Genomic DNA, 26,207 nt, shown 5'->3' on the forward strand with positions numbered 1-26,207 from the left:
TCTCTTATCTCAGTCTTGAATATACATAATGGCTCACCGGTGGTAAAGAATTCCACTGGTTCACTTCCTCTGAGAGAAGAAGTTCCTCCTCACCTCCATCTTAAATGGGTGACCTCTAACTCTGAGAATATGCCTCTTCCATGGGAGGAATCAACCTCTCCACACGACAACATATCCAAAAATGGGTCAGAAACCGGCATGAGGGCATAGCTGGCCAGAGAGCACTTTGTTGCCCCATCCCTAATTGCCCAAAGGGCAGTTAAGAATCAACCACATTGCTGTGGGTCTGGAGTCACATGTAGGCCCAGACCAGGTAAGGATGGCAGTTTCCTTCCCTAAAGGACATTCGTGAACCAGATAGATTTTTCTGAACAATCGACAATGGATTCACGGTCATCATTAGGTTCTTAATTCCAGATATTTTAACCTCTCCACACGACGACAGATCAGAAATCTGAACACTTATGGACATATTAGACGTTTAATTCCAACAAAGGGGTTTATTTTAAGGAAAAGGAGTACTGACACAACAAAAAGATGGAGGAATGTAAATTCAGCGACTGTCTCACAGATTCCCTTGTGGACCCATGAAATGTCACAGCTATACATAAGGAAGCTTCAAACACAAAGGCAAAAGGACATAATGGGAGGCTGACTACAAAGCCACCCTCGCGGCAGGGAGCGACATCTCTCGCCGTCATGTTTGTGTGCGATCCTTCCTCGGAACTCGGTGAAGTGAAACCCTGGTCTGGGTGTGTTGGCAGAATAACATGCTGGTGCATGGACTCAATGCACCAAACTGAGAACTGTCATTTAACACCCCTGCACTGCAGGTAAAGAAGGGAGAAAAATAGAAGACTTTCTCACTCTAAATCAGTCACTGAAAGGAGCCAGGATGAAAGAATTTCAGTTAACCTGTGAACTCAAGAACCTCAAAAGCAACCACCTATAATCAATGTTATCTGTACAATTCCATGGAAAGCATGCAAATGTTCTACCCTATATTCTTCACAAAAAAACTCAAGAAATTGATCTGTACGTCTTTTTAATAACTCTTATCTTGTTTTTGGACTCACTTCTTATTTCTAATACGTGCTTGCACATTGAATGATTATCTCTTCCTGGTTAGGAACTAGTTAACTTGCTCTTTCGTTCACTTAAGGAAGCCCAAACCTAACACCAGGTTACATCGGCTCCTTGGAAAGCATGCATTAATTTGGTCTGGGGGCTGAAAAGGATACCCACAGCGGAAGGGCTGCTTTCTAAATTAACCTTGTCACGACCGACAGAGGGGGCAGGTGAATTAAAACTAGAATGAGGGGCCACTTTATCTCTCCTCTCCTCTCCCAGGAACTTAACAACCTCTCCCTCCTACAAGCCTGCTTCAAGAAGACCACCATCATCCGTGTGCCCAAGAAAACACATGCAGCGTGTCTTCATGGCTACCACCCAGTGGCTCTGACCTCAATAATCATGAAGTGCTTCGAGAGGCCGGTCATGGCCCACATCAACTCCAGTCTCCCAGCTCGCCTCGACCCCCCACAGCTTGTCCACTGACCTAACAGGTCCGCAGAGGATGCCATATCCCAAGCCCTGCGCCCATTCTTGGAGCATCTGGATGACAAAGACACCTATGTAAGATTCCTGCTTGCGAGTACAGCTTCCCCCCTTCAACACCTTTATCCCCTCCAGGATGATCTCAAAACTCCAAGACTTTGGTCTCTGCTCCACCCTCTGCAACTGGATCCTCAGTTTTCTGACCCACAATCAGTGAGGATAGGTAACTGCACCTCTTCTACAATAACACTCAACAGTGTAGACCCACCCCCAACTCCCAAGATGCGTCCTCAGGCCCCGACAGTACTCCCTTTCCCCCCCACCCCCAAGTATGTGTTGCCAAATTCCAAATGAATGCCCTCTACAAGTTCGCTGACGACACCACCGTAGTGGGACGGATATCTAACACTGACAAGTCAAACTGCAGTAGGAAGATAGAGGGCTTGGTGACGTGGTGCAATGAGAACACTCTGTCTCCCAAAGTCAGCAAAATACAGAACTGATTATCGACTTCAGAAAGAAAGCAGGAGAATGCAGTTCTGGTCACCCCATTACAGGAAGGGTGTGGAAGCATTGGAAAAGGTGCAGAGGAGATTTATCAGGATGTTGCCTGGTCTGGAGTGCAGACCCCATGAGGAAAGGCTGAGGGACGTGGGTCTGTTCTCATTGGAGAGAAGGAGGCTAAGAGGGGATTTAATAGCGACATACAAGACGATCAGAGGATCAGATAGGGTGGGCAGTGAGAGTCTTTTTCCGAGGATGATGACGTCAGCTTGTACGAGGGGGCACAGCTACAAATTGAGGGGTGATAGATTTCAGACAGATGTCAGAGGCAGGTTCTTTACTCAGAGTGATAAGGGCGTGGAATGCCCTGCCTGCCAATGTAGTTAACTCAGCCACATTAGGGGCATTTAAACAGTCCTTGAATAAGCATATGGATAATGATGGGATAGTGTAGGGGGAGGGGCTTAGATTAGTTCACAGGTCGGCGCAACATCAAGGGCCGAAGGGCCTGTTCTGCGCTGTATTGTTCTACGTTCTTTGTCAAACACGCCCCCATCTATACCAACGGAGCTGAGGTTGAGAGAGTGAAGAGCATCAAGTTCCTCAGAGTGCCGATAATCAACGATCCATCCTGGACTTCCCTCGTAGATGCGACAGTCAAGGAGGCACAAAAATGCCTCTTCTCCCTCAGGCGGCTTGGGAAACCTGGCATGTCCATAACGCTCTTCACCAACCTCTACAGATGCACCACTGAAAGCATACTGTCTGGGTGTATAACGGCCTGGTACGGCAACTGCTCTGCCCAGGAGTGTAAGAAACAACAGAAAGTGGTGTGCACAGCCCAGAGCATCTCAGAAGCCGACCTTTCATCCATGGACTCCACTTACATGGCTCGCTGCTGCAGTAAGGCCGCCAATATCATCAAAGACCCATCGCAACATCATCAAAGACCCATCGGACCCTGATAATGATCTCCTATAATCTCTTCCGTCAGGCAGAATATACTGAAAACTGAACACACGCACAAGCACGTTCAGGAACAGTTCCTTTCCAGCCGTTATCAGACCAATGAATGGATTCTGGCCTCAAATAATGTAACCTGTGAACCTCTAAGCCTTTTTGACCTGTACATCCTTTGTTTGCTGTGATCTGCCTGTATAGCTCGTAAACAAAGCTTTTCACTGTATTTTGGTCCACGTGACAGTAAAATCAATCAACATGAAGTATCCATCTCACATCATAACAGTATGCTCGGGGACTGGTTATAAAACCTACTCCTGGGGATTAAACATCTTATCGAAGCTGACAGTCCAATGCAATACTGTATTTCAGATGAGATGTTAAGTTGTGGCCCTGGCCTCCCTCTCAGCTTGCTGTGCTCAAACAGGCTATTGCATTTCCTACATTACAAGACTGACCTTCATTGATTGCAAAGTGTTTTGGGGAAGCCCTGAGATCAAACGGCGCTACATACATGCAAGTCCTTACTGCTTTACATGGAAGAAGCCAAAAGGTCATTAGACAGATGCTGTTCTCCCAAGTCAAGGAACAAAAAAGTTGGCAGTGTTACACCATCCATGTCTGGCTGGTAACTGGGCTGTGTTTATTGTGTATGTTACAGGTGACCTATGGTGTTTATAAAGCATAGATGGGGCTATGCTTGGGGTTTTGTGCTCGCTGTCCTTGTATCTCTTTACATGGCTCAGTCGCAAACTCTGTCTGACCGTGGTCCTGAGCGAAATCTTACAACATTGACAATGCTGCCCGAATGCAAGTTGCTGTTGGTGCCCTGCATGTGTTCATGCGGCGTATAGGGGAAAAAAAATCCCAAATGAGTGATGACCATGAATTGTCAATTGCTGGAAAACCCCTGGTTCACTAATGTCATTTAGGGAAGGAAACGGCCGTCCTTACCTGGTCTGGGACTACATGTGACTCCAGACCCACAGCAATGTGGTTGACTCTTAACAGCCTTCTGGGCAATTAGGGATGGGCTATAAATGCTGCAAAGCCCTCAATGCATTAAAAAAAAACAAACGTATATGGAGAATATGGATCTGAAACTGGTGGACCTTGGGCTTAGCTTGTTCACTGTCTGACCATCAAGCCTAATGACACTTTGCGTAACTGTTGCGCTGCACTGAGTAACTGCAACAGTTACAGCACAGAAGTTGTAACCATCAAACTTGGCAACAGTTTTTAAACTTTGGAGGTGCAGCCAACATTCCTGCTTCAGCCAATGCCACAAGAACAGAATGGGCGGCCATAATACCCCATGCAACAAGCAAGTTAGCTGCAACTTTCATCAAGGCATCGAAATTAAATTGTCTGAAGCAGGAACGTCAGTCGGGAACCTATCAGCACTGCCCATCGTTTAATATCAAGACAGCAATCTGTACAGGCCACTGCGAGCACTGGGAATGGCTAGATATGACCTCGGCCCAGTGGCTGATGGGAAGGGCAGAGCAGCATGCCCTGAGTACTCAGCGGTCAACCCCAGTGGGTTAGTGCTGCAGCCTCACAGCGCCAGGGACCCGGGTTCAACCCCACCCTCGGGCAACTATCCGTGTGGAGTTTGCACGTTCTGTCCGTGTCTGCATAGGGTTTCCTCCGGGTACTCCGGTTTCCTCCCACAGTCCAAACAATGACGTGGAGGGGCTGGGGCGGACAAAGTCAGAAATCTCACGACACCAGGTTACGGACCAACAGGTTTATCTGATAACACAAGCTTTCGGAGGGCCGCTCGTTCACCTGATGAAGGGGCAGGGGTCCGAAAGTTTGAGACTTCAAACAAACCTGTTGGACTGTAACCAGGTGCCTTCTGAATCGGACCAAAGATGTGCAGGTTAGGGGCGGATTGGCCAGGGTAAACTACCCATAATGCCCCAGGACATGCAGGCAAGGTGGGAAAGGCAGGGTTTGGAGATAGAGCAGGGGCTGGGGTTTGGGTGGGAGGGTTGGTGCAGACCCAATGGGCCAAATGGCCTCTTCCCACACTGCAGCGATTCTATACTGCACCAGAGGTGCTAGGTGCGAGATCATGGCCTTGTCTTAGAGACAGCTTTAATGTCCCACACTGTCGAGAGGCGAATGTACTACTGGCTGGCGAAGCCTATGAGGAGGGCCTTTGAGGTGGAGTGATAGTGACCCTAGTCTCTGGTCCTCAGTTCAACACCCTCCTGTTCCAGAGTGTGCCAGAACACGTTGATTAAAAGTATCTATGGTGAGCAGGTGTTATAAACTGCCTGAATCTTTGTCACCTGTTGTACACTGATCCACTCTCAAAGGCAATGAGATAAATATCAGGGCACCAACAACCTGCATTCACATAGCCCCTCTAACTTGGTGAAACACCACAAGACAGTATGTGGGACCACAAATCAAACAAAAATATGACTACAAGCCATACGTTTTAAAAATATATTTGGGCAGGTGACTAAAAGCTCATTCAAATGGGTAGGTTTTTGAGGGGCATCTTGAAAGGGATTGGAAGAGGCAGAGAGGTTTGAGGGGGGGGAATTCCAGAAGTTAGGCATGGCAGCGGAGCAGCGAGGAGTAGGGACACGCGAAAGGTCAGAATTGGAGTGCAGAGATCTCGCGAGGTTACAAGAGAGAGGGAGGTGCAAAACCACGCTGGGATTTGTCGACAAAGGAAGGGAGTTTTAGAGTGGAGACATCGCTACAAGCAAACATAAGAAATGGGAGCAGGACTCAGGCACAACGGCTGTGCTCCTGTTCCACCATTCAATAAGATCACAGCCATTCCTTCGTGTATACTCCACTTTCCCACCCTCTCCCCTTATCCTGTAACTGCATTCAACCACAGACCAGAGGGAGACAACTCCAACCGAGAATCTAGAATCCCTACAGTGTAGAATCAGGCCACTCAGCCCATCGAGTCCACGCTGACCACCCTCCGAAAAGCAGCTCAGCGCCCAGAACCCCTTCCCTCCCACCCTATCCATGCCACCCTACATTTCCCATGGCCAATCTACCCTGACCTACACATCTTTGGACTGTGGTAGGAAACCGGAGCACCCAGAGGAAACCCACACAGACATGGGGAGAATGTCTGTGCGGAGTTTGCACAGTCACCCGAGGCTGGAATCGAAACCGGGTCCCTGGTGCTGAGAGGCTGCAGTGCTAACCACTGAGCCACTGCACCGCCCCATGGTGCGTGCACATGTTGTGTATATGTTATCTTTATCAGGTGAGGATAAAGGAGAAAAGAAACTCCATGTCCACAAGGACTCTTCCTAATTTTCATAGATGCACCACAGAAAGCATCTCATCCAGATGCATCCTAGCATGGCTCGGCTTTTCCCAAGACCAAAAGAAACTGCAGGGATTCGTGAACATAACCCAGTCCATCACACAAGCCAAATTCCCATCCATTGGCTGCATCTACACCTCCCACTGCCTCGGGAAAACAGCTAACATCAATGACCCCTCCCTAACCCGGTTACACTCTCCTCCGCCCTCTTCTATCGGGCAGAAGATGCAAAAGTTTGTTTACACCTATGGATAGATTCATGTGCAGCTGCTTTCCTGCTGTTATTAGATTTCTCAATGAAACTCTCAAATTTTAATTTTAAATGTTGATTTTTCTCAGTGTGCACCTTCTCTGTAGCTGAAACATTGCATTCGTCACTCTGTTCTATTACCCCAATGCACTTTGTACTGTATTAGCTGCCTGTACTGCATGCAAAGCAAAACTTTTTTACTGCAGCCAGGTACATGTGACAATAATAAATCAAATCAAAAGCTGGTCTGCATTCCTTGCGGTCCTAACTGCTTGTAAAGAATAGTCACTAGAGGGCCCCAAACATTAATGCCATTTTCTCTCTCCACAGATGCCACCAGACCTGCTGAGTTCCTCCAGCGATTTCCATTCTTGTTTCAGATTCCCAGAATCTGCAGTTCCTTGTTTTTTGCTGGTAAAGCTCATTTGCTGAAGCTCAGTGAATGATCGCCCCTGACAGAAACTGGGCTCTGCCCCACAAGAGGTAGTAGGAGAGACGTGGGGGTAACATTGTTGATCGATGGGGTGGAAAGGGAACAATATATTTCCAACTCGGGATGGTGAGTGGCTTAGAGGGGAATCAGGAGTGGGTGGGTTTCCCATGTATCCGCTGCCCCTGTCCTTCTAGATGGTAGAGTTCATAGTGACAGAGAGTGGTGGTGGAGTGTTGCTTTTTGGACTGTAGGCCTCTCACCAGTGGTGTTCCACCGGATCGGATCTGGATCCTCATTTGTAGAAATGATTTGGATCCACACCAAGCAACATCCTGGTAAATCTCTTCTGGACTCTCTCTAGCTTAATAATATCCTTCCTAAAATCAGGTGACCAGAACTGGACACAGTGCTCCAGAAGTGTCATCAACATCCTGTACAACCTTAACAATGGCGTCCCAACTCCTACACTCAAAAGGTCTGAGCAATGAAGGTAAGCGTGCTCAACACCTTCTCAATGACCCTGTCTACCCGTGACACCAACTTGAAAGAATTATGTACCTGAACCCCTCAGTGTCTGTTCTACAACACAACCCAAGGCCCTACTTTTAATTATATAACTCCTGCCCCTGTTTGTTGTATCAAAATGCAATACTTCTCATTTATCCAGACCGGAGCGTAGGATATTGAGAGGTGACCTTATTGAGGTTTATAAATTCATGAGGGGTACAGCCAGGGTTAACAGTAGATGTCTTTTTCCTAGAATTTCAAGACTGGGATCATATTTTTAAGGTGAGGGGAGAGAGGTTTTAAAAAAAGACATGAGGGACAATTTTTTTTTAAAAACACAGAGGGTGGTTCACTCATGGAATGGATTTTCTGAGGAAGTGGTCAATCAGGTAGTTACAATGTTTAAACAGCACTTCAATAAGTACATGAATAGGGAAGATTTGGAGGGATACAGGTGGGACTAGTTTAGTTTGGGATTATGGTCAGCATGGACTGGTTGGGCTGAAGGGTCTGTTTCTGACTCTGTGGAAGGTGCTGTTGAAGAAGTTTTGAGGACTTACTGCAGCACATTGTGAAGATGGTTCACAGTGCAGCTAATAGGCATTGATAGGAGCAAACAATGACAGTGGGGACTGGGGACTGATTAAGTTGGAGAGGGTGGGGAGGAGGAGGATCATTGAAGGGATGTATGCACGAATGCTGTGAGCTCAAAACATGATGGCTGCAAGTTAAACCTACATTTTATTGTCTCCCTGTAACTGTCTGTGCCCAGACACAGAACGGCCAACAAGATGTTTGATTTGATTTATTATTGTCACATGTCCCTAGGTACAGTGAAAAGTTTTGTTTGTGTGTGCAGCACAGGCAGATCGTAACATACCCTAATGCATTTTGTATCAGGTCAGAGTGAGGAATACAAATGTTACAGCTGCAGAGAAGGAGCACAAAGTGCGGGATCAAAATCTGACAGGTCCATTCAGAAGCCTGATAACAGTGGGGAAGAGAGATAAAGTGCAGAGCTTCATGAACACAGCAGGCCAAGCAGCATCAGGGAATCAGGAAAGCTTGATGTTTCGGGCCTGTTCTTCTTCAGAAAATCTCCAGCATCTGCAGTTCCTACTATCGCTGATACAATTTTAACTCCACTGTGAAATCTCTTCTAAGGATGCCTACCCTGAAGAACTTACCTTCACTCCAGCAGCTGCAGTTCCTACTATCTCTAACAGCAAGGAAGAAGCTGTTCTTGAATCTGTTGGTACGTGTATTTATGCTTTTGTATCTTCTGCCTGACAGAAGAGATTGGAAGAGGTCATAACCGAGAGTGGGAGGGATCTTTGATGATGTTAGCTGCTTTTCCAAGGCAACGGGAAGTACAGCTGGAGTCCACGGATGGAAGGTTGGCTTGCGTGATGGTCTGGGCAGTGTTCACAACTCTCTGTAGTTTGTTATAGTCCCGGGCAGAGCAGTTGCCATACCAAGCTGTGATACAGCTGGATAGGGTGCTTTCTACGGTGTGTCTATAAAAATTGGTCACAACCTTTGCTGACATGCTGAATTTCCTTAGCCTCCTGAGGAAGAACAGCAGGTATAGAAAGGGAGGTGGGTGCCTAGTGAACCGTACCACGTACAGTCCAATGCCTGGTAAATGCACCCCAAGTGAAATCAGGCTCCAATGGGAATCCAATAATCCAATGGGAATCAACACATGGGAAACTCTTGCTGATTCAAAACTTGGGGATGGACAATGGTCAAGAAAAAGTTAAGTTTTTGGTTTCACAGTCTAAGGTGAACGATAGTGGCATAAGTTGAGGTTGTACAAGACATTGATGAGGCCATTTTCTGGAGTACTGTGTGCAGTTCTGGTTACCCAGTTATAGGAAGGCTACTATTAAACTGGAGAGGGTTCAGAAAAGCTTTATTAGGCCATGGCCTGGAATGGAGGGTTTAAGCCATAGGGAGAGGCTGGAGCACGTGGCGCTGAGAGGTGACCGTACAGACGGTCAGACTGTGCATGAGGGCCATAGATATGTTGAATGGTAAAGGTCTTTTCCCTAGGGAAGGGGGTGTTCCAAACCAGGCGGCATATCTTTATGGTGAAAGGAGGAAGATTCCTCAGGAAGGTTTAAACTAATTCAGCAGGGGGATGGACACCAAAATTGTAGTTCGACTATCGAAAAGGTTGAGAGTAGGGTGGTCCGAAATAAAGATTCAGGGAAGCAAGATGGCACCGGCAAGCAAGAAGTTGGATTGAAGTGTGTCTACTTCAATGCCAGGAGCATCCGGAATAAGGTGGATGAACGTGCAGCATGGGTTAGTACCTGGGACTTCGATGTGGTGGCCATTTCGGAGACATGGATAGAGCAGGGACAGGAATGGTTGTTGCAGGTTCCGGGATTTAGATGTTTCAGTAAGAACAGAGAAGATGGTAAAAGGGGCGGAGGTGTGGCATTGTTGGTCCAGGACAGTATTACAGTTGCAGAAAGGATGTTTGGGGACTCGTCAACTGAGGTAGTATGGGCTGAGGTTAGAAACAGGAAAGGAGAGGTCACCCTGTTGGGAGTTTTCTATAGGCCTCTGAATAGTTCCAGAGATGTAGAGGAAAGGATAGCAAAGATGATTCTCGATAGGAGTGAGAGAGACAGGGTAGTTGTCATGGGGGACTTCAACTTTCCAGATATTGACTGGGAACACTATAGTTCGAGTACTATAGATGGGTCAGTTTTTGTCCAGGGTGTGCAGGAGGGCTTCCTGACACAGTATGTAGATAGGCCAACAAGGGGCGAAGCCACATTAGATTTGGTACTGGGTAATGAGCCCGGCCAGGTGTTAGATTTGGAAGTAGGTGAGCACTTTGGTGATAGCAATCACAATTCTGTTATGTTTACTTTAGTGATGGAAAGGGATAGGTGTATACCACTGGGCAAGAGTTATAGCTGGGGGAAAGGCAATTACGATGAGATTAGGCAAGATTTAGGGAGCATAGGATGGGGAAGGAAACTGCAGGGGATGGGCACGTTAGAAATGTGGAGCTTATTCAAGGAAAAACTCCTGTGTGTCCTAGATAAATATGTACCTGTCAGGCAGGGAGGAAGCTGTAGAGTGTGGGAGCCGCAGTTTACGAAGGAGGTGGAATCTCTGGTCAAGAGGAAGAAGAAGGCTTATGTTAGGATGAGATGTGAAGGCTCAGTTAGGGCACTTGAGGGCTACGAGGTAGCCAGGAAAGACCTAAAGAGAGATCTCAGAAGAGCCAGGAGGAGACATGAGAAGTTGTTGGCGGATAGGATCAGGGTAAACCCTAAGGCTTTCTATAGGTATTTAAGGAATAAAAGAATGACAAAAGTAAGATTAGGCCCAATCAAGGATAGTAGTGTAAGTTGTGCGTGGAGTCAGATGAGATATGGGAAGCGCTAAATGAATACTTTTCAACAGTATTCACTCTAGAAAACGACAATGTTGTCAAAGAGAATACTGAGATACAGGCTACTAGACTAGGTGGGATTGAGGTTCACACGGAAGAGGTATTAGAAATCCTTCAGAAGGTGAAGATAGATAAGTCCCCTGGGCTGGATGGGATTTATCCTTGGATCCTCTGGGAAGCCAGGGAGGAGATTGCCAAGCCTTTGGCATTGATCTTTAACTCGTCATTGTCTACAGGAATAGTGCCAGATGACTGGAGGATAGCAAATGTGGTTCCCTTGTTCAAGAAGGGGAGTAGAGACAACCCTGGTAATTATAGACCTGTGAGCCTTACCTCAGTTGTTGGTAAAGTGTTGGAAATGGTCATAAGGGATAGGATTTACAATCATCTAGAAAAGAATAAATTGATTAGGGATAGTCAGCACGGTTTTGTGAAGGGAAGGTCGTGCCTCTCAAACCTTATTGAGTTCTTTGAGAAGGTGACCAAACAGGTAGATGAGAGTAAACCGGTTGATGTGGTGTATATGGATTTCAGTAAGGCGTTCGATAAGGTTCCCCACAATAGACTACTGTACAAAATGCGGAGGAATGGAATTGTGGGAGATATAGCAGTTTGGATCGGAAATTGGCTTGCTGAAAGAAGACAGAGGGTGGTAGTTGATGGGAAACGTTCATCCTGGAGACCAGTTACTAATGGTGTACCGCAAGGGTCGGTGTTGGGTCCACTGCTGTTTGTCATTTTTATAAATGACCTGGATGAGGGCGTAGAAGGATGGGTTAGTAAATTTGCAGATGACACTAAGGTCGGTGAAGTTGTGAATAGTGACGAAGGATGCTGTAGGTTGCAGAGAGACATAGATAAGTTGCAGAGCTGGGCTGAGAGGTGGCAAATGGAGTTTAATGCAGACAAGTGTGAGGTGATGCACTTTGGTATGAGTAACCAGAAGGCAAAGTACAGGGCTAATGATAAGATTTTTAGTAGTGTAGATGAGCAGAGAGATCTCGGTGTCCATGTACACAGATCCTTGAAAGTTGCCGCCAGGTTGACAGGGCTGTTAAGAAGGCATACAGTGTTTTAGCTTTTATTAATAGAGGGATCGAGTTCCGGAACCAAGAGGTTATGGTGAAGCTGTACAAAACTCTGGTGCGGCCGCACTTGGAGTATTGTGTACAGTTCTGGTCACCGCATTATAAGAAGGATGTGGAAGCTTTGGAAAGGGTGCAGAGGAGATTTACGAGGATGTTGCCTGGTATGGAGGGAAGGTCTTACGAGGAAAGGCTGAGGGACTTGAGGCTGTTTTCATTAGAGAGAAGAAGGTTGAGAGGTGACTTAATTGAGACATATAAAATAATCAGAGGGTTAGAGAGGGTGGATAGGGAGACCCTTTTTCCTAGGATGGCGACGGCGAGCACGAGGGGGCACAGCTTTAAACTGAGGGGTGAAAGATATAGGACAGATGTCAGAGGTAGTTTCTTAAGGAATGGAACGCTTTGCCTGCAATGGTAGTAGATTCGCCAACTTTAGATACATTTAAGGTGTCATTGGATAATCATATGGACGTACATGGAATAGTGTAGGTTAGATGGGCTTGAGATCGGCATGACAGGTCGGCAGAACATCGAGGGCCGAAGGGCCTGTACTGTGCCGTCATGTTCTATGTTCAGAAAGGACCTGAAGAGTAATTTTTTCACAGAGGGAAAGTTGTATTTGGAATGAACTGCCAGAGGAAGTGGTAGATGCAGGTACAACTTTTAAACAATATTTGGACAGGTTCATGAATAGGAAAGATGCTAAATGCAGGCAAGTGGGATCAGTTCAGTTTGGGAAACTTGGTCAGCGTGGACGAGTTGGGCCAAAGGGTCTGTTTGCAGTTGTATGACTATATCTCATCCGAGATGTCTTCAATCTGAAAGACAGCACCTCTGACAGTGCAGCACTCCCTCACTACCGTGCTGGAATGTCAGTGGAGATTTCTGCCAGGCCCTGGAGGGGGCCTCAAACCCGAACCGAAACATTCAGGGGTGGGCGTACTGCCTACTGAGCCACGGCTAACACCTAATCCATAGTCCCCCTGATCCCTCTACCCCAGAAGCTCAAAAGGAATCAGGCATCAGTTGTAATGCCTTTCCACAGTCAAACAGTTCAGTATTCCCCATCCAAATCTGCACATGGAGGCTGCTGACTTGGGTTAGGTATCAGCTATTGCCTGAGGAGCACGGAAACTAGGAGGCAGGAGGCTGCCATTCGGCCCCTTAAGCCAGCTCCACCATTTAATATGATCATGTCTGATCATCCAATTCAGTCTCCTGCTTCCATTTTCACTCCATACCCTTTGATCCCTTTAGAACAAAGACACATAACAGTACAGGCCTTTTGACCCACAATATTGTGCTGGCCCATTATCCGATTCTAAGATCGGACTACTCTGCATGCCCTAGATTTTACTATCCCCCATGTGCCTATCCAAGAGTCACTTAAATGTCCCTAAAGTATCTGACTCCACTTCCACTGCCAGCAGCACATTCACGCACCCACCACTCTCTGTGTGAAGAACCTACCTCTGGCATCTCCTTCTACCTTCCTGCAATCGCCTTAAAATTATGGTCCCTCATAATAGTCATGTCCATCCTGGGAAAAAGTCTGTGGCTAGCCACTCTATTCTATTCCACTCAACATCTTGATGACCTAAGAACAATATTCAATTCCTTCTTGGAAACATTTCAATGTTTTGGCCTCATCCCTTTTCAGTGGCAGAGAATTCCACAGATTCCCCACTCTCCGGGTGAAGACATTTCTCCTCCTGTCAGCCCTGTATCCATAGACTGTGACCCCCTGGGTCTGCTCTCCCCAGTCATCAGGAACATTCTTCTTGCATTTACCTGTGTCGTCCGGTTAGAATTTCATAGGTTTCTATGAGATTCTCTTTCATTCTTCTAAATGCCTGGTGAATATAATCCTAACTGATCCAGTCTGGCATAGGGCGACTGTGTCAGTAATGATTAAAACTGGTAAAAGGAGGGCCTGGAGTTGGTCTTAGCTGGTTCTACTGGGTGGCTGCATCATCCTTCAACCGAAACGCATCTGCCTACATCGCAACTCCACATCTGGTGTTTGCACAGGAAGAGGGCATTGCTAGCTAGGCCAGCATTTATTGCCCCATCCCTGATCACCCAGAGGGCAGTTAAGAGTCAACCATGTTGTCGTGGGTCTGGAGTCACACTTGGGCCCAGACCAGGTAAGGATGGCAGATTCCTTCCCTAAGGGGCATTAGTGAACCAGGTGGGTTTTTCCTGACAATCAGGGTCATCATTAGATTCCTAGCCAGATGTTTATTGAATTCGAACTCCACCATCTGTTGTGGTGGGGTTCAAACGCAGCTCCCCAGAATACTATCTGGCTCTCTGGGTTAACAGCCCAGCGATAATACCACTAGGCCATTACCTCCCTCCAAAAAAAAAAATACGGCCCCTAGTTTGGAACTTAACACTGTAGCCGAGTCAAGAGTGGTTGAAAATCCTGGACCAGTACTCAATGGAATTTAGAAGGATGAAGGGGAGAATCTGTTTGAAACTTTCAGAATACCAAGCGGCCTGGGTGGAGTGAACGTGGAGATGATGTTTCCACCAGTGGGTGAGACCAGGACCAGAGGGCACAGGCTCAGAGCGAAGCACGGCCCTTTAGAACGGAGATGAGGAGTTATTTCTTCAGCCAGAGGGTGGGGGAATCTGTCCAACTCATTGCCGCAGAGGACCAAGTTAGTGAGTGTATTTAAGACAGAGATAAATTCTTGATCAGTAAAGGGATCAAAGGTTAGGGGGAGAAGACAGGAGGACGGGGTTCAGAATATCAGTCAAAGTGGAGCAGACGTGATGGGCCGAACGGCCTGCTTCTGCCCCTATGTGGTCTTATTGCCACACCGCTCAGTCTGATAGTTTGCTGTGCCCATCTGGCAATGACAATAGTGACTTCACTTCAAAACCGTTTAATTGGTTATAAGGTGCTTTCAGGTGGCTGGAAGTCGCTATGTAAATGTAATGCATCACTTTTTAAGGGAAAAAAGAAGAGGTAACCTAGCACTGACGTTCTTAGCCATCTCCTCTGACTCAGCACAGAGCTGGGACCAGACTGAGTTCGTTTCTACAATGGGGGCTGGTGGGCCTGCATGTGAGAGGGTAAGGCTGTGAGAGGGTGAGGCAGCGCGAGGGTGAGAGCACGCGAGATGGAGGGCTAGCATACGTGGAATGGGCTGGTTGTTCCTGCTGATCACCATCCGCAAGCATAATCTCTCCAGCAGTGAGAACAAGGATGATGCAAATCAGTACAACAGTGCCTCAGAGACAGCAACATTGAAGTCTTTTCACAAGGCAAGAGAGCAAAATAAAATCCGAAAGGGGGCACGCTCCTCTTCTCCAACCCACCTGCCCACCCCCCCTCAGTCTGAGCCACTAATCCCAGTCACTAGTATTGATCCCAATTCAGGCCACAATGATGAGGCCATCTTGCTGACTTCAGCCTTAGGCACACAGACACACACACACAGACAGGCAGAGAGACACACACACAGACAGGCAGAGACAGACACACACACACACACACACACACAGACAGACAGAAGGCTCACAGAGCTGGACGGCTTGACTGTTGTGATCTTAACGTTCTGCTATACACCAGTCCTCCCCCGCCTCACTCCTGAACCGGTTCCAACGTCGCAATCCAGGACCGTCGCGCTACAACAACGACTCTCCCAGCGCCCCCGCTTCTCTCCTGCAAACTCAAAAACTTGCCACCCGTGTGATCACGGCCTCTACCACTCTCTCTCCCCTAGGCTTGCCCAACAACCCCCACCCCCTTCACCCCGCAGAGGCATTGGGAGAGATCAAGCCTCTCATTTCGACACCAGCGAGGGGGAAAATAAATAAAGGGATAGTGAGGTGGAAGCAAATAATTACCATCTGTCTGCCTTATCTTCCAACTGAGTGCTGAGGCAGCTTTGCTAGTGGACCGAGCAGAGATGGGGTTACACAATAATCTCTTTGGTTTGAAAAGGGAAAGTGTGTTGCGGTCTCTACGCTGTTTGGAATTCCTCGCAGGGATCTCACAAACATGACCAGACCCTGGCGCACACTCTACGGGCAGGAACTGGGGCCAGAGGGAAGAGATAGGGCTTGGGGGGGGGGGTGGAGTTTTAAAAGAAAAATACAAGGAACGAGACCCAACGTGAAGAAGCCCAGGCTGGGGAAAAGTGGGGGTGGGGGGAACTGACTCAGATGTACATAGTTACCGAGGGGGCATAAGCAGGAAGCAGATATAGAGAGACTTTCCCCCTTAGCTGGGGGTCAATGGGGGAAGAGTTTTAACGTGAGAAGCAAGAGGTTTAGAAAGGATTTGAGGCAAATCAATCTTAGATCGTAGAGCTGTAGAGCAGAGGAACAGGCCCTTTGGCCCACAATGTTGTGCTGCACATGACTCCAAATTAAACGAAATCTTTCTGCCTGCCCTTGGTCCCCAGCCCTCCATTCCTTGCAAATCCAGGTGCCTATCTTTTAAAAACAAGTCCCCTAATTGCCACAGAGGATGGTGAGGATCTGCAACTCAGTACCCGAAGGAGACAGGGACCCTCCAGATGTGTTGAGGTGATCACTTGACACCCCATTGCTGGGAAAAGAGAGTTTAGTAAAGAGAAGATAATGGACAGGGACACAATGGGCCAGAGAGCTGTTAAAACACACACACACACACACACACACCTCTCAAGTGGCATTTTTCTTTCTGAATCGGGGAATATCTCTGAGTGCAGAGAAATATATTGAGGGTAGGCAAAGACTCACATACACACAGGCAAGAGGGAATCTATTTTTAAGAAGAAAATAGGACTCCAGTCTCCCCTATAAGAGGCAGCAGCAACAGTGTATTAATCCCACTCTAGCCTCACACAAACACAAATAAAAATGCAAACAGAGCCGTTCCCTCTTCCCCGATTGCGACTCGACAAGAGCTCAATTCCCCTTACCTTCATCACAAAGAGAGCGTGGTGCCTCCTGTCCAGGATTGCTGCTAATCTAGTCCCCTGCTCTGCCATCTGCTGCAGGCCAGAAGTGGGAAGGTCTTGCAATAGACACAGAGAGGGACTGAAATGCTGCAGCACTCTGCGTGCTCCGAGAGCTTTCTGCGCTGCCTCCTTTCACTCTGTGTCTCTCTCTCTCTCACACACTCACTCACTCACTCACTCACTCACTCTCTCTCTCTCTCTCTCTCTCTCTCTCTCACACACACACACACACAGTCTCTAGGTGAAGGTGAAGAGAGTGACCAGGGGCCAAGAGCAATGCAGCAGCTTCTCCGCTAAAACCCTCTCTGCAAAACCAGCGGGACAGAGGCCATTTGTTGACAGAGACTTGCGAAGCGCCCGGAGCCTATCAGCGGGCAGCATTCAGGGCATGTCTATATATGGCAGGCAGAGGGAGAGAGGGAGGGAGCTAGGAGAGAGGGAGAAGGGAGGGATGGATGAGGGAGGGAGGGAGGGAGGGAGGGAGGGATGGATGAGGGAGGGAGGGAGGGATGAGGGAGGGAGGGAGGGAGGGATGGATGAGGGAGGGAGGGAGGGATGGATGAGGGAGGGAGGGATGGATGAGGGAGGGATGGATGAGGGAGGAATGGATGAGGAATGGATGGATGAGGGTGGGAGGGATGGATGAGCGAAGGAGGGATGAGGGAGGGAGGGATGGATGGATGAGGGAGGGTGCGATGGATGAGGGAGGGAGGGATGCATTAGTGAGTGACGGATGAGGGAGGGAGGGAGGGTGGAATGGATGAGGGAGGGATGGATGAGAGAGGGATGGAAGGATGAGGGAGGGAGGGATGGATGGATGAGGGAAGGAGGGAGAGTTGGATGAGGGAGGGAGGGATAGAGGGATGGATGAGAGAGGGATGGAAGGATGAGGGAGGGATGGATGGATGAGGGAAGGAGGGAGAGTTGGATGAGAGAGGGATGGAAGGATGAGGGAGGGATGGATGGATGAGGGAAGGAGGGAGAGTTGGATGAGGGAGGGAGGGATAGAGGGATGGATGAGGGAGGGACGAATGGGGGCAGGAGGGAGGGAGGGATGGAGGACGGATGGAGAGGGAGCGATGAGGAAGGAGGGATGGGGAGAGAGGGATGAGGAGAGCTGGAGCTGGGATGGAGGAAGATAAGGCTGGAGGAGGGAGGGAAGGTAGGAGGGAGGGGGCAGCTGGACTAGGCAGGGAGATAGGTGGAGAGGAGTGCTGGACCAGGCAGGGAGGTAGGGGGAGAGGAATGCTGGACCAGGCAGGGAGGTAGGAGGAGGGGAGTGCTGGACCAGGCAGTGAGGTAGGGGGAGAGGAATGCTGGACCAGGCAGGGAGGTAGGGGGAGAGGAGTGCTGGACCAGGCAGTGAGGTGGGGGAGAGGAATGCTGGACCAGGCAGGGAGGTAGGGGGAGGGGAGTGCTGGACCAGGCAGTGAGGTAGGGGGAGAGGAATGCTGGACCAGGCAGGGAGGTAGGAGGAGGGGAGTGCTGGACCAGGCAGTGAGGTAGGGGGAGAGGAGTGCTGGACCAGGCAGGGAGGTAGGTGGAGAGGAATGCTGGACCAGGCAGGGAGGTAGGGGGAGAGGAGTGCTGGACCAGGCAGGGAGGTAGGAGGAGGGGAGTGCTGGACCAGGCAGGGAGGTAGGGGGAGAGGAGTGCTGGACCAGGCAGGGAGGTAGGTGGAGAGGAATGCTGGACCAGGCAGGGAGGTAGGAGGAGGGGAGTGCTGGACCAGGCAGGGAGGTAGGGGGAGAGGAATGCTGGACCAGGCAGGGAGGTAGGGGGAGGGGAGTGCTGGACCAGGCAGGGAGGTAGGGGGAGAGGAGTGCTGGACCAGGCAGTGAGGTAGGGGGAGGGGAGTGCTGGACCAGGTAGGGAGGTAGGGGGAGGGGAGTGCTGGACCAGGTAGGGAGGTAGGGGGAGGGGAGTGCTGGAAAAGTTAGTGGTGGCGGGTGGGGTTTATAGATTATAAAATCAAGGTTATAAGATGGAGCATTTCAGCTTCCCATAAATGCACCACCCTCTGTGTGAAAACGTAGCCCCTTAGGTCCCAAGGTCAACACCTCTGAAGTACAACATGATTCTGTAACCTCTTCTATCCATTTATGGCATGAGGGTATCATACAGTCACAGAGCTGTACAGCACAGAAACAGACCCTTCGGTCCATCTTGTCCATGCCAACCAGATATCCTAAATTAATCCAGTCTCATTTGCCAGCATTTGGCCCATATCCCTCCTAACCCCTCCTATTCATGTCCCCATCCAGATGCCTTTTAAATGCTGTAACTGTACCAGCCTCCACCACTTCCTCTGGCAGCTCGTTCCATACACGCACCACCCTCTGTGTGAAAATGTTGTCCCTCAGGCCCCTTTTAAATCTTTCCCCTCTCACCTTAAACCTATGCCCCTCTAATTTTGGAATCCCCCACCCTGTGGAAAAGACCTTGGCTATTCACCCTATCGATGCCCCTAATGATTTTATAAACCTCTATAAGGTCACCCCTCAGCCTCCGATGCTCCAGGGAAAATAGCCCCAGCCTATTCAGCCTCTCCTTGTAGCTCAAACCCTCCAAACCTGGCAACATGCGTGCAAATCTTTTCTGAACCCTTTCAAGTTTCACAGTATCCTACCTATAGCAGGGAGACCAGGACTGATCACAGTTTTCCAAAAGTGGCCCTAACCAATGTCCTGTCCAGCCACAACATGACCCTCCCAACTCCTACACTCAATGCACTGACCAATAAAGGCAAGCGTAGCAAACACGTTCTTCACTGCCCTGTCTACCTGTGGCTCCTCCTTCAAGGAGCTATGAACCTGCATCCTAAGGTCTCTGTTCAACAACTCTCTATTCGTGAAGACATCAAATATAAGAGGACAGAGGTTATGATGAAGCTGTATACAACACTGGCTAGGCCACAGCTGGAGTACTGTCTGCAGTTGTGGTTGGCATACTATGGGATGGATGTGATTGGTTGTGACTGGTGAGGACATGATGGGCAGAAGGGCTTCTTTCTGCACTGTTTAAAAGAAAATCCTTATGACAGAGTGACATTAATAACCAGCATCCTCCAGTCCTAAACTACTGGACTTGAAACATTAACTCTGTTTCTCTCTTTCTCTCTCTCTCTTTGCACAGATGCTGCCCCGACCCGCTGAGTTTCTCCAGCAATTTCTGTTTTTATTTCAGATTTCCAGCATCTATTGCAACCACACAGAGCAGACTGCACGGTGTGTAAGGAGTACATAAACAGGAGGACAGCCTTATTCCTCACCTGATGCCCCTGAGCCTTTTCCTGACATTTACAGAGTAGTCACAGCAGATTGGGCAAGGGTGGGGGGGGCATTTAGGAAAGGGCAATAAAATGGGTCAATGGGTTGAGGAGTAGCAGATGGGGTTTAATTTGTAAAATGTAAAGTATTGCATTTTGGTAAAACAAACAAGAACAGGATTTGTACTATTAAAACTAGGGCTTTGGGTAGTGTTGTAGAACAGAGTAACCTAGGGGCTCAGGTACATAATCCTTTGAAATTTGCATCACATGTAGACAGGGTGGTTAACAAGGCAGTTAGCACACTTGCCTTCATTGCTCAGACCTCTACATATAGGGACTTGGGATGTCATGTTGATGTTGTATGGGACATTTGTGAGGCCTCTTCTGGAGCACTGTGTCCAGCTCTGGTCGCCCTGTTATAAGAGGATATTATTAAGTTGGAGAGGGTTCAGAGAAGATTTTCCAGGATGTTGCTGGGAATGGAGGGTTTGAGCTACATGGACAGGCTGGGATTTTTCTCACTGGACTGTTAGAGGCTGAGGGGGCGACCTTATAAAGGTTTATAAAATCATGAGGGGTATGGATAGGGTTAATAGCAAAAGTCATTTCCCCAGACCAAGGCAGTCCAAAACTAGAGGGGCATAGGTTTAAGGTGAGAAGGGAAAGGTTTAAAAGGGACAACGTTTTCACACAGAGGGTGGTGCGTATGGAATGAGCTGCCAGAGGGAGTGGTGGAGGCTGGTACAGTTACAACATTTAAAAGGCATCTGGATGGGTACATGAGTAGGAAGGGTTTATGGGGACATGAGCCAAATGCTGGCAAATGAGAGTAATTCAGCTTAGAAAACCTGGTAGAAATGGACACATTGGGCCAAATGCCCTGTTTCCATGCTGTAAGACTCTATGACAATGACAAAGACAGTGACCCTGTGTAGAGTTGTCTTCTGGCCACCGTTTTCTATCCTGAGTCAGGAAGGTAGTGGGTTTGACTCCCACTCCAGAGATCCGTGCAAAGAATCTGGGCTGCCATCCAAATGCAGCACTGGGGGATTGCTGTGCTGTTGCAGTTTTGGTTAAACGACCTATCGTGGACATGTCTAATACATTTAAGACTGGGATAGATGGGATTTTGGTCTCTCAGGAAATCAAGGGATTTGAGGAAAAGATGCTGCTAAGGATTGGACTGGAGCAGGCTCAATGGGCCAAATGGCTTCTTATGGGTCCTCTTCCATGCTATCTAACCTCTCAGCTGGGTCTAAACATCCTGCAGCACCAGGGTGAAGAAGAGCAGGGAAACCCAAGCCCCCAAATGCAGCTTCCTGGCTGTAAATCTATCCCTTTATTGATATCACAAAAGTAGATTAAAATAAAACTGAAGAACCGTAGGTGTCAAATGTAGAATAGCATAATAGAATTTTACAATCCAGAAGATCAGAAACACAAATCAGAAAGAGCTGGAGAAACTCAGCAGGTCTGGCAGCATCTGGGGAGACAGAAAGCAGAGTTAACATTTTGAGTCCGCTGACCCTTCTTCAGGTCATAGAGTCACGCAGCACAAAAACAGACCCTTCGGTCCAACAGGTCCATGCCAACCAAGTTCCCAAACTAAATTAGCCTCACCTGCCTGTGTTTGGCCCCTACCCCTCCAAACCTATTTGTGTAGCTGTCCAATGTCTTTTCAATGCTGTAACTGTCCCTACATCCTCTGGGAGTTCATTCCATACACGAACGATTCTCTATGGAAAACAAAAATTGCCTCTCGTGTCTTTTTCAAATCTTTCCCCTCTCAACTTAAACCTATGCCCTCTAGTTTTGAACTCCACTACTAGCAAAATGACGTTTGCCATTCACATTATCCATGCCCTTTATGTTTCAATAAACCTCTATAAGGTCAGCCCTCAACCTCCTACACTCCAGTGAGTGAGGTTCCAGCCTCTCCTTACAATGCAAACCCTCCATTCCTGACAACACCTTGGTAAATCTTTGCTGAACACTCTCCAAGTTAATAACATCCTTCCGATAGCAGGGCAACCCGAACTGCACACTGTACCTCCTTTGAACTCAAAACATTAGCTCTGCTTTCTCTCTACAGACGCTGCCAGTCCTGCTGAGTTCCTCCAGCGATTTCTGCGTTTTTCAGGAAGGTGGATTGTCTAATCATTAACACATATTTGTTTGTGGAAGCTTGCTGTGAGCAATTTGGCTCCTACCAAATTGTTCATGTGACATGCATGTCACTGGCTAGTCCAGTATTATGGCCCGTCCCTAGTTGCCCCTCGAGAAGGTGGTGATGAGTTACCTGCAGATGTGGGTAGATTCACAATACCCTTAGGGAGGGAATTCCAGGATTTTGAACCAGCAACAATGAGGGAACGGCGATATATTTCCAAGGCATGAGGTGCTGCATTTTGGAAAGGTAAATCAGGGCAGGACTTGTACACTTAATGGTAGGGTCTCGTGGGAGTGTTGCCAGACAAAGAGACCGTGGGATGGATATTCATAGCTCCTTAAAAGTAGAGTCACAGATAGACAGGGAATTGAAGAAGGCATTTGGTACACGTCTTTATTGGTCAGTGCATCGAGTGTAGGAGTTGGAAGGTCATGTTGCAGCTGTACAGGACATTGATTAGGCCACTTTTGGAATACTGCGTTCACTTCTGGTCTCCCTGTTATAGGAAAGATGTTGTGAAATTTGAAAGGGTTCAGATAAGATTTACAAGGATGTTGCCAGGGTTGGAGGGTTTGAGCTACAGGGAGAGGCTGAATAGCCTGGGGCTATTTTCCCTGGAGTGTCGAGGCTGAGGGGTGACCTTATAGAGGTTTATAAAATCATGAGGGGCATGGATAGGATAAACAGTTAAGGTCTTTTCCCCAGGGTAGTGGGGTCCAAAACTAGAGGGGCACAGGTTTAAGGTGAGAGGGGAAAGACTTAAGAGGGACCTAAGGGGCAACTTTTTCACACAGAGGGTGGTGCGTGAATGGAATGAGCTGCCAGAGGAAGTGGTGGGGGCTGGTACAGTTACAACATTTAAAAGGCATCTGGATGGGGACATCAATAGGACGGGTTTAGAGGGATATTGCCCGAATGGGCAAACATATCAAGATTAAGTTAGGATATCTGGATGAGGTGGACTGAATGGTCTGTTTCTGTGCTGTACAGCTCTGTGCCCCTATGTCAGAACATTGTGTGGATTTGGGGTGGGGGGGGGGGTGGTGTTGTGGTGTGGGTGGGATGAACGACTTTCAGGCTGTTGTGTTCCATGTGTCTGCTGCCCTTGTCCTTCCAGGGAGGGGAGTTTGCATGTTGTGATGCAGTATGGAACAAGCCTTGGTGAGATGCTGCAAGGCACTTTGTAGATGGTACACATGGCTGCAACTGAGTATTGGTGGCGAAGGTTGTGGATGCTTGTGGATGTGGGGCCAATCGAGCAGGGGCTGCTTTGCCCTGGATGGTGTTGAGCTTCTTAAGTGTTGTTGGAGCTGCCCCCATCCAGGGCAAGTGGGGTGTATCCTATCCCACTCCTGACTTGTGCCTTGTAGATGGTGGGACAGACGTTTGGGGATCTGACAGGGAGGTTTTCATACTTTATGGTAGTGAGTGAACATGAAAAGTAGTTCATTGGCTGTGAAGGGCTTCGGGACATTCCAAGACAATGAAAGGGGCCCTCGGGTAACTGTCTGTGTGGAGTTTGCACATTCTCCCCGTGCCTGCGTGGGTTTCCTCCGGGTGCTCCCATTTCCTCCCACAGTCCAAAGATGTGCAGGTTAGGGTGGATTGGCCATGCTAAATTACCCTGTAGTGTTCAGGGATGTGCAAGTGAGGTGGGTTATAGGGGGAAATAGGTCTGGGTGGGATGCTGTGAGGGTCGGTGTGGACTTGTTGGGCCGAAGGGCCTGTTCCCACACTGTAGGGTTTCTGTGATTCGATGATAGAGGCAGGTTTCTGGTTGTTTTGTTGATTATCGGATACATGGTATTCGTAACAAGGTCAACTCTGAATCTTGCACGTTGGCACTTAAGAGGTTTGTCAGGAAATTGCTGAATCCTCATTTATATCTGGGAATGAACGGCACATCCCAACAGGTCAAGCCGCTTTTTAAATTCCGTACACCAACTTTCTCACAAAGTTCCAGGATTCAAGTATCTCCAGGTGTCCCTTCTTTGTCTCTGGTCCCAGGCACTATGGGTTATTAGATTAGATTAGATTACGGGTTATAAGGCTTTTCCTCTATGGTAGGCATCACAGATGAACCCAATACCGCTGTGACCACCCTACCCGCTCCCCCCACCCCACCCCCCACTCCCCTGTCCAGGGGGATCGTTCCAGCTCCTGGATACTGGAGACAAGCAAGAATCATTCCTGACTAGCTGCACCTCTCTCCCTCCCGTTGAGGGAAAGTAAGATACTCTCTAACCTGTCAATGACCCTTCTGTGTCATCAATTTCACCCTGACCTCCCTAGTTAGATTTATTGCTGTTTGTTATGCTTGATATATATGTGCCAACAATATCCACATCTAAAATTGACCCCCACCACCTTGATTCCATTCCACCAATTCACTCCCAGGTATATGTTATCTTCTATATAAACCACCCAGGATCCTCAGTTAAATTCCAGTTTGGAACTCACTCTTGGGTATCTGTTATTCTATATATAAACACCTCCAAGCCTCTCAATCAGTCCAGATCTTGTTGCATGTGAACATGGACGGCTTCAGTATCTGAGCAGTCACGAATGGTGCTGAACACTGTGCAATCATCGGCGAAGGTCCCCAGTTCTGACCCTAGGATGGAGGGAAGGTCATTGATGAAGCAGCTGAAGATGGTTGGGCCTAGGACACTGCGCTGAGGAGCTCCTGCAGAGATGTCCTGGAGCTGAGTGACTGACCTCCAAAAACCACGACCATCTTCCTGTGTGTCAAGTATGACTCCAACAATCAGAGCATTAGCCCCCGATACCCGTTGATTCCAGTTTTGTTCGGGTTCCTTGATGCCACACTCACTCAAATGCAGTCTTGATGTCAAGGGCTGTCACTCTCACCTCACCTCTGGAATTCAGCTCTTTTGTCCATGTTTGAACCAGGGCTGTAATGAGGTCAGGAACAGAGTGGCCCTGGCAGAACCCAAACTGGGCGTCACTGAGCAGGTTATTGCTGAGTAGGTGTTGCTTGATAGTACTGTTACTGACACCTTCCATCACTTTATTTGTGATCGAGAGGAGACTGATGGGGCAGTAATTGGCCAGGTTGGATTTGTCCTGCTTTTTATCGTACCTGGGTAATTTTCCACTTTGTCGGGAGGATACCAGTGCTGTAACTGTACTGGAACAGCTTGGCTAGGGGAGCGGCAAGTTCTGGAGCATAAGCACTATTGCTGGAATGTTGTCAGGGCCCATAACCTTTGCACTGTACAGCATCTCCAACCGTTTCGACATCATGTGGAGTGAATCGAATTGGCTGAAGATTAGTGTCTGGGGAGGCCAAGATGGATCATCCACTCGGCACTTCTGGCTGAAGGTTGCTGCGAATGCTTCAGCCTTAACTTTTGCAGCGATGTGCTGGGCTCCCCCATCATTGAGGATGGGGATATTTGTGGAGTGTCCTCCTCCAGTCAACTGTTTAATTATCCACCATCATTCACGACTAGATGTGGCAGGACTCAAATCCAATCCAATGGTTGTGGGATCGCTTAGCTCTATCTATCACTTGCTGCTTTCACTATTTGGCATGCGAGTGGTCCTGTTTGGTGGCTTCACCAGGTTGGTACCTTGTCTTCAGGTATGCCTGGTGCTGCTCCTGGCATGCCCTCCTGCATTCTACATTGAGCCAGGGTTGATTCCCTGGCTTGATGGTAATGGTTGAGTGGGAGATATGCCAGGCCATGGTGAGATGGAGTACAATTCTGCTGCTGTTGATGGCCTACAGCGCCTCATGGATGCCCAGACT

At 48.4% G+C, this 26,207-nt stretch overlaps 1 protein-coding gene across 3 annotated transcripts in view; it reads right to left on the bottom strand.

Annotated features, from left to right (window-relative positions):
* Positions 1-26,207, bottom strand: part of fbxo46 (F-box protein 46) — a 39,288-nt gene that overhangs the window by 4,521 nt on the left and 8,560 nt on the right. Inside the window, exon 1 of one of the 3 annotated variants that reach the window (XM_048522578.2) lies at positions 16,953-17,327. The exons of 1 other annotated variant lie outside the window; for it this stretch is intronic. The gene's annotated coding sequence lies outside the window, so the exon portion shown is untranslated. Of the gene's footprint in view, positions 1-15,563; positions 15,630-16,952; positions 17,328-26,207 lie in introns of those variants that run through there. One more of the 3 variants, XM_048522580.2, reaches the window with a different exon arrangement.

The sequence above is a fragment of the Stegostoma tigrinum genome, chromosome 39 (assembly GCF_030684315.1).
Source record: "Stegostoma tigrinum isolate sSteTig4 chromosome 39, sSteTig4.hap1, whole genome shotgun sequence".
NCBI lineage: Eukaryota > Metazoa > Chordata > Chondrichthyes > Orectolobiformes > Stegostomatidae > Stegostoma > Stegostoma tigrinum.